Source organism: Adiantum capillus-veneris, chromosome 1 (genome assembly GCF_014529385.1).
Source record: "Adiantum capillus-veneris isolate H3 chromosome 1, ASM1452938v2, whole genome shotgun sequence".
Taxonomy (NCBI): Eukaryota; Viridiplantae; Streptophyta; class Polypodiopsida; order Polypodiales; family Pteridaceae; genus Adiantum; species Adiantum capillus-veneris.
The window spans coordinates 38,119,045-38,127,678 of NC_140931.1; the positions used below are offsets into that span (position 1 = coordinate 38,119,045).

The window sequence follows — 8,634 nt, forward strand, 5'->3', positions numbered from 1 at the left end:
TGGCAAAACAATAACTGGATCTGAAGTCAACTTTTCCTTTAAGAGACTAAAAGCTGAAATCTCTTTTTGGGTCCATCTGAAAGTGACCTCTTTCTTTTGCAATGCGTGAAGAGGCGATGCTATCTCTGTAAAATTTCTGATAAACCTTCTATAGTAAGAACACAATCCCAAGAAGCTTCTGACATCGTGCACAGTCTTCAAGTCTGGCCATGTCTTGATAGCTTCGACCTTTGCGGGATCCATTCTAACACCATCCTTTGAGACTATGTGGCCCAGAAAGTGGATCTCTTCGAGGAAGAATTCACTTTTCTTAGGATTGACAAGTAACCTGTGACTGCGCAGCTCTTCGAACACAATGGTCAAGTGACGCCTATGCTCCTCTTCATTCTTCGAATACACTATCATGTCATCGAAGAACGTTCCAACAAACTGTTGATGCGAGCGGAAAATCCGGTCCATCATTCTGTTGAACGTGGCAGGAGCATTTGTTAGCCCAAACAGCATCACTAGAAACTCATAAAGACCAAATGTCGTTCTAAACGCAATCTTGTGCACATCCTCTGGCCTTATACGAATCTGATGGTATCCACTCTTAAGGTCTATCCTGCTGAAAATTGCAGCACCCTCTAAACGATCGAGAATATCATCAATTCTAGGAATAGGGAACCTATTCTTGATGGTATTCTTATTCAACGCACGGTAATCAATACACATGCGCCATGAGCCATCCTTCTTCTGCACTAGGAGCACTAGGGAGCAAAAGGGTGAAGAACTAGGCTGAATCAGCCCCTTCTCTAATAACTCCTCAACCTGGCCCATAATCTCTTTCTGCTGCGCCGCACTAACCCTGTAGGGAGGTCTATTTGGTGGGCTACACCTTGGCACCAAATCTATTCGATGGTCCTCAGGTCATAGTTACCGGGGAACGTCCCCTAGCCCCCGTTCCGACGTTCCGGGGGGCAGTTCCCTTCCCGAACGTTCCGGAACGTCCCGGAATGTCTGACGTTCCGGGTGGCCAATGCAAACCGGAACGGCCGTTCCGGAACGTTCCAAAACGCCCCCGGACTGTTCCGGAATGCCCCTGGAACGGCCAACGGCTACAAACAAATTTGGCAAAAATTGAAAAAATTGAAGTAAATGTTTGGGCTTCTTTTGAAAGTGTGCAAGGCCTCAAGGACTCATAAAATGCACCCCCCTCCCCCTTTCTCTTCACAAGCTAATCCTCAAGGCTCAAGCTCTCTCCCTCTCACCCTCAAGATCTCTCCCTCTCAAGACTCACTCTCTCAAGGCTCAAGGCTTCAAGCCTTCAAGCTCTCTTCCTCTCCCTCCCACTCTCTCAAATCTCTCCCTCTCCATCTCACACTCTCTCTCTCTCTCTCTCTCTCTCATCATCTAGTCATAGCAAGGTTGAATGGTCTTCAAAACGAGTTTTTTGTGAGTATTAGAGTCAAAGCACTCTAATACTCCTTGTATTTAAACACAAGGAGCTAAAAATTGCACTATTTGGGTGTTTTTTATACCTCCCGTTCCGCGACGTTCCCGTTCCGGACACCTAGCCGTTCCCCCGTTCCGCGGGGATCCCGTTGCCGTTCCCGTTCTGCGTTTCGGGTAACTATGCCTCAGGTCTCTCTGGCGGTAATTGCGACGGTAATGAATCAGAAAAACAGTCACTAAACTTTTGCAAAAATGCTGACCTTTCTTTATCTAGCACAAATAAATTTGACTGGTCACTATCTGAGACATCACGTGTAAAAATCAAGTACACAGAAAGATGATTCTTTATTACAGAAGTGATAGCAGAAGCAAATACAATAGGGACCGACTCTCCTTTAAGCTTTACATCCAAGATGTGAGTTTTGCCCCTATGCTGTACAGTGATCTTTTTGTTGTAGGCATCCAAGACTCCATGCACTCGGAACATCCACGGGATCCCCAACAAGGCGTCACAACCTTCCAGCGGCATGATGTAAAACTCTTCAGTGTCCACATACGACTGAATATGCAGACGCACTTTTCCAATGATGGGAGTAACACACTCTGAGTGGCCAGGACATGCCAACCCTGCCTCTACTGTGTACCCCATCTCTTCAGCTCCGATGCCCAGCTTCATAGCTAACTCTGGTGAGATAAAGTTGGCTTTGGCACCTGGATCAAAGAACATGAGTGCCGTCTGATCCCTAACTTTACCCCATGCCCTGCATAACTCACTGGCATCTGTGCTGGGCTTGTCACCCACCATGTCTGGCACTAAACCTGCCGTGGGTTTTGGCTTCATGCCTTTCTGATCTTCTTTATCCTCTGAGTCAGCCGGCCTTTTCCTTTGTGGACAATTGATAGAAAAGTGACCAGGTTGCTCGCATATAAAGCATTTGTTTTCAGCCATTAGGACCTTCTTTTCCTCGAGCGACTTGTGCACAAAAGGCTTTCTTTTTTGTTTCTTTGCCTGCGCTCCAAAAGTCCCAGCTGAATCCTTGTCTTTGGTGGCCTTTTCTGACCCCTGTGACGCATCAGGAGCCGTTTTTACAAAGGGCTTCTTCGCTGAATTTTTCTTTTGCTGCCCTCCTTTGTCACTGCTCGGAAATCCACTATCCTCTCCTTTCAACAAGGCAAGACCAGTGTTCGCAACTTCTATAAGCTGAGTAAGGGTAGCCACTCTGTTCTTTGTACAGTAATTGCGAAGCCCTTTAGGCAGCCCACAACAGTACTTCTCTATCTGCTCTGTCAATGGCACAAATCTGTAGGAGGTCACTGAGAGTAACGCTTTACAAAACCTCCTATTGTACTCCAGCAAGCTCTTGCACGAAGCTGAAGTAAGCTGGTGCCAATCTGTCAGGACATCGACTTCAAATTCATTTGATAGCCAAGCAGATGCAAACATTTCCTTGAAGTAAACCCAAGTGGCGGGTGCCTGTCCTTGCATTAACAATGTCTTCCACCATGTAAGCGCATTGTCCTTTAAGAATGTGGCAGCTTTCCTGACCTTCGAGGCCTCTGTAAAATTCCCTCCCACATAAGCTGTATCAAACTGCTGGAGGAAAGTGAGTGCCTTTGCCTTGTCCTCGAAACCACTGAAGGTACTGAACTTTACCACTGCACCACCTTCTTTGTAAGCCTTCGGCTTATCTAGTGCCCCCAAGTTGTCATACGGAATGCTCTGCAACATGGGCACTGTAAAAGGCATGATCGGCACGCCTTGGCCATTCACATTTTGCGTCAGAGGTGCGATATCTGGCTGCTGTCCAGAAAAACCAGCCATGCCAAAATGACCCTGTGGCGCCCCAAACTGGCCTTGGTTGCAGTGGAAACCTTGCTGCATGCCGATACTACCATACATGGGGTTTGGCATGATGCCTTGCATACCCCCAAACACTGTTCCTGGCATGTACGACTGACTTCCAGGCGCATAACCAGCCATACTTTGGAACACTGATTCACCCCCGAAATACTCAGGATGTACCGTGGGTGGTGGAAAAACTGAGTGCATAGCCTGGTATCCAACTCCCTGTCCATTCAAGACAACATGCTGGCTTTGAAAGGTGGCGGGCTGAACTGGCATAACTTGTGGAATAGGCGTTCTAGCCACCTGTTCAAGCACGGGAGGAACCTGCTTTGGAGCCCCCGACTCCGCAACATGCGAGTGTTCCCTTTCCTTCTACGCCACATGAAGTACCTGGGCTTGAGCATCAACAAGCTCCGTACGCGGTGTAGGTTGCCTATTTTGCTGTTGCACTGGTGGCACTTGCAAGAATTCCATAAACCTCGGGTTCTGCACCAGCAGCGAAAAGACATTCACCGCAGCAACTAACCGAGTTTTGAACGCATCATCCTCAAGTTGCCCAGTCATAAAGCCCTGTACTACTGGAGGGACATTCACATTGACAGGAGGTACAGACTGACGTGGCCGTGAGCTCTCGCCAATCTCAAAAACCATAGGAATCTCCTGCTTGTCCTTTGAAGAGGAACCCTCTTCCATAATTCCCTTCCCCTTGTCGGCCATAGTGTAATCCCCGTGTTCCTGCACTGTGTGTCTTTACCCTAAACAATCCAGGCTCACTCTTTGAGGAAAAAGTGATTGAGATCCCGGCAATGGAACCATGAAACCGGCCCGTAGGGCGGTAGGTGTTGGCTTTCACCCGAAATTCTTTACTTTAAACACACACACAGAGCACTTTGCAAAGGAGACCTGTAACGGGAATTAACACTTAATCACACACACGGCTCGGAAGCTAGAATGCTCCGAGCAGACGCCGACAACATGTAGGCCCCAAAATTGGCGCCCCTTTCGGTATTTCTTTATTCTTTAGGAGGGTAAATTACAAGGTAAGGTCCTGGGAATCCTTCACGTGTATCCACCTAGATACCATTTGATTTGGCCAAATTTCGGCAAAACAACAGCCCCAAAACTTGCGCGAAACCAATTCCCATGCTAGAACTCACTTGCACTGGCGTATACCCTCTGATTCTTGCCCAAAAACAGTAAATTCAGCACGCTGTATTTACTGGTTTTTGCCCTGTTTTCAGCCCCAAACAGTCCCCTTACTGTCCTTTGCAAGTGGGGCACGATTCCAAGGTGTCCTGGCGTTCGTATGGCTGAAAAACAATCAAATTACAGCGCATACACAGCGCTGATTTTGCACCTGTATGGTGAGGTTATGACCCTCACCAGTGCCTGCTTTGGAGTAGCACTTAGCTACCCTTGTTCCTGCCCAAGGAGGCTCTTGCCTCAGCACGAAAGCATGAACCCACACAACTGTACATCAGTCAAATGAGGAGCCCTCTTGTGGGGCATCACATAACTGCACGTAGGGGAGAGAGAGAGGGCAGTGTGTAGCGTGCAGGGCATCACTCCTGGCACCACACTATACATGAGAGGGAAAGGAAGCACTCCATAGCTCTTAACCTGTGACAAAAACTGAAATGAGGCCTCTCCCAGCTTAAAAATCAGCGCCCATTTTTCTGTAGGAGGAAAGTCCATGAAAAACTAACACTTGGCGCATTTTCAAGCATTTTTCCGTTTCGGGTTTGCCGCTTAAAAATATCCTGACCGGTTGCCCAGTTGACTTCGCGGCAGAGTTGTAAAATGTTCCCCTAGTCATACCGGAGGTAATGACGCGAACACATTTCACGGCCCAAAATAGCAGTTCCCTAAATTTTAGGAGATGCTTTCGTTGGGCTCCCACTGGTCTTCTGACCATCTATCCTCATTGGGACCGCATCCAAAAGTGCAATGTGGCCCAAATGTCGGATACTTTTTGTTGGTAGTCCCACCTTGACTTTAAGCCTTAATTGAGTTCACTTCCCAATATCCACCAACTTGCTAAGTGCGACGGGGGGACCTATATGATCTTGCTCTAAGCCTAGACATCCTCTTACCATACGAATTTCAGTGCCGACCACTTCCCGTCTGCGGGTGAATGTACCGTTCACATTGGCCGTACAATGTCCGACCGTTTGCTACTTCAAAAAGAGGGTCTCAAAACAAATAAAATAAACCCCATTGGAAAGAAACCAACAACCAAGGTTAGCAGTTGCCACATCTCTGTGACATGGTTAATAACTGCCACGTCCTCGTGACAAATAGCCCTTGATTGTCACCTTTGCTTCGTCTTCCTTTACTGTCACCATTGTTGTCAAGAGCTTGTCTGCTCGCGTGAAATCGGCTTTCACAATTGGCATCGCTAGAAAGGAATCCAACCCTCGCCTCTCTATAGCTCGATGTGTGCTCTCTGATGAGTATGCAATTTGATTGAACCCGATCGGCATTTGTGGTGCCTCCCAGCGTCTTTCATTCTCGTCTTTCTATGCACAACCGAACACTCTCATTCCAGCATCAACCTAGATGTTATCATCCACGAAACACGATTTGCAGCCCAGCCACTGATGTTATCCATGTCCATCTCAAGCTCGGCTTGTTATCCAGATGGTATCGACTTCTTTGACGTGTCTTCATCTTTGTTGGAGTGTCAGTTCCTGCAAGGGTGTCAGAATTTTTACCAGATATTAGTCAAAACTTGTTGTCGAGGCCTGTGAGTCAGTTTTGTCAATAACTTGAGCTCAGATTATCCAATTGCATTGTTGTAAATGGATTTGGGATCCCCTTGATGTACACAACAAACTATGTCATCAGTTTGTAATTTTCATGTCAGTGGCACAAACCGTGGTTTGTGCCACCTGACTCTTTTTGTCACTTTGAGGTCATCATTGGACTCCCCTTGGTCTATGCTTCCCAAATATGGCCCCAATGTGGGATTTGAATCACTAAAATTGAGTGTTTAGCCCAGAATACTGTCTGACATCGGCTCTGTGATCCCACTTTCTTTCTTGCCATGGATTTTGGCTTTTTACATCGCCTAGATGCGTAGATGACATTTTTTGTGATCTCTAGACTACCCACAAGATATGCTTTGCATCTCTCTAACTCCTAGAATTATCCATTTTTCTCATGTGGCACAAACCGCTGTGGTCAAAACACTTCCCAAATAGGCTCATCTTTTCCTTAGGCTCTCCTCTACCCATCTAGGTCCACTTGGTTGATTTTTTACCAACATAGGTACCTCTTCTTGAATTTTTTCTCATTCGCCTTCTCCCTTTACCCTATTTTGGCTGCTTATGGTTCTCTCACCAACTTGAGCCTCTTCCAGTGCCTTCATATGACCTGTTTCTAGCTATCCCAAGCATCATACTTGAACTCCTACCCATGTGCTTGCTATTAGGACAAATTTGGTGAAAAACGCAAGAAAAACGCGCTTTCTACCCTAATTTGAATTCTGATCACTTTCTATCCAAACTTCTTGCTCCTATAGGTCTTGCTAAGTCCCTTATAACTTAAGGTATCAAAATTTTGGACTTTGCGCCTAATTCGGCAAGTTTTGACCTAATTTTGCAATTTTTCGTTGACTTGCACCTGTAATGTTCATATCTTCTTGAAAACTTGTCCAAATTGACCATTGGAAGTTCATGAGTGTAGGCCAAGTCTAGTGGAAGCCGTCACTCCCAAAATTTTGTGAATTAAGTGTAGGTGGCACAAACCGCGGTTTGTGCCACTGTGGTCATTTTTGAATTTTGATTACATGGGCATAATCCTCATGGCAAGGGGGATCTATTGGGCCAAGCTTGACTTGAATTGGGTAACTTCGCGGTTTGTGCCACTGTGGTCATTTTTGAATTTTGATTACATGGGCATAATCCTCATGGCAAGGGGGATCTATTGGGCCAAGCTTGACTTGAATTGGGTAACTTGTCATTCCCTTTAGGTCAGTTTTTGGCTGAGAACCTGTTCCTGCTTTGTTGGAGATCCAAATTGGACATTGTAAGGCTTGAGAGGTTGCTCTCATCAAGACCTAGCTGATGATGTCTTCTTGAACATGTTTGGAGGTGGGTGGCACAAAGTTTTTTTGTGACTGTTTTGACATCTGCTTGTTCCCTACCCTTTTGTGAACCTATAGGTGCTCACAACACTCATTTTGGACAACTCTAGCTCATCCTATGGCCATTTGACATTTTGTCCTACCCGTACACCATTCTCTCTCTGTGTCTCATGCATGTGAGTTGTGAGTTAGTGACTTTGTTTTTTAGGGTTAGATGAACCTACCGCTCATTTCTCTCGTTGTGCGCTGCATATGGATGCCCGGAAGTCGATCGCTCAAGGCCGTCCCTGCTCTCTCTCTGGATGCTCTGAACGCAAATGAGCTGACTAGTGCACTCTACCCATGGTGTGAGATTATTGTCCCTGGTAGACTCTCTATGTTCCTGTAGATCGTTGGCCGAGTTACGGCACTTGGCCTCGCTGCTTCATTGTTAATCGAAGTTAATTGAAACAAGTGAAAGGGTCACGACGGCGTTCAAAAACAATAAGGGCGGTTATAGACTCCCGAAGCCTGTGCCCATCCACTCAGGGGACGGGCGGGGAGGCTTTACACACTAATATGCCCAAGTTGTCATATATTAATAAAAGCGACCCCACTTATATGTAAAGCAGCCTTGTTCTATTGGTTACGCACTTTGTCTTTTTCGGTGGGGCCTGAGGTTCAACCACTGCCGTGGATGGGCGGGGGAGCTTGGCAGTCCACGGAGTTGTCCAGCGTGCATCTCATGGAGCGAATAATCTTTTGGCATCTGGCAACTAGCTCAGCTCACGTACCTACCGCCCAAGTTTGGGTAGCCAATCTGTATAACCGCCCTACGAAAGTGATATAATTGTTAGGTTGAATTAAACTGGTATCAATGTTTGGGAAAGGATTGTCTTAGTTTAGTCTTGAGCCGATTGAAAATCAAGACTAGCCAACAACAAACCATGGTAAACGGAAGAAAAATCGATAAAATATGTGAGGAAGTCGTCCAAAAATTTTGCAAATCTCAAAATTTCTGTTAGTATTTTTGCTTTTCTTCTTTGTGAGGAAGAAACATGACCAGCAGCCGCTTAATAAAAGAGATTTTTTCGAACATTGACACTGACTAGAATCAAGCTATAAAATGCAAGAAATGTAAAGTCATGTGAAGTTGTGAAATGAAAGGTGAAATAAAAAGAACTAATTATTATATATATGTGTGTATAGAATTTATTAGAATTATGCAAAGTGAAGCTTCACTTTAGCATTCTAAAACAATCGAATGCAAAAAAAACATGTGTGTGTG

At 45.9% G+C, this 8,634-nt stretch overlaps 1 protein-coding gene across 22 annotated transcripts in view; it reads right to left on the reverse strand.

The window, feature by feature from the left end:
* The window catches only part of LOC147464564 (uncharacterized), a 95,192-nt gene extending 87,364 nt beyond the window's left edge, over positions 1-7,828 (reverse strand). For all 22 annotated transcript variants that reach the window (XR_015188559.1, XR_015188564.1, XR_015188558.1 and 19 more), the window contains exon 1: positions 7,592-7,828. The gene's annotated coding sequence lies outside the window, so the exon portion shown is untranslated. The remainder of the gene's footprint in view (positions 1-7,591) is intronic.
* Positions 7,829-8,634: the final 806 nt, after the last annotated feature.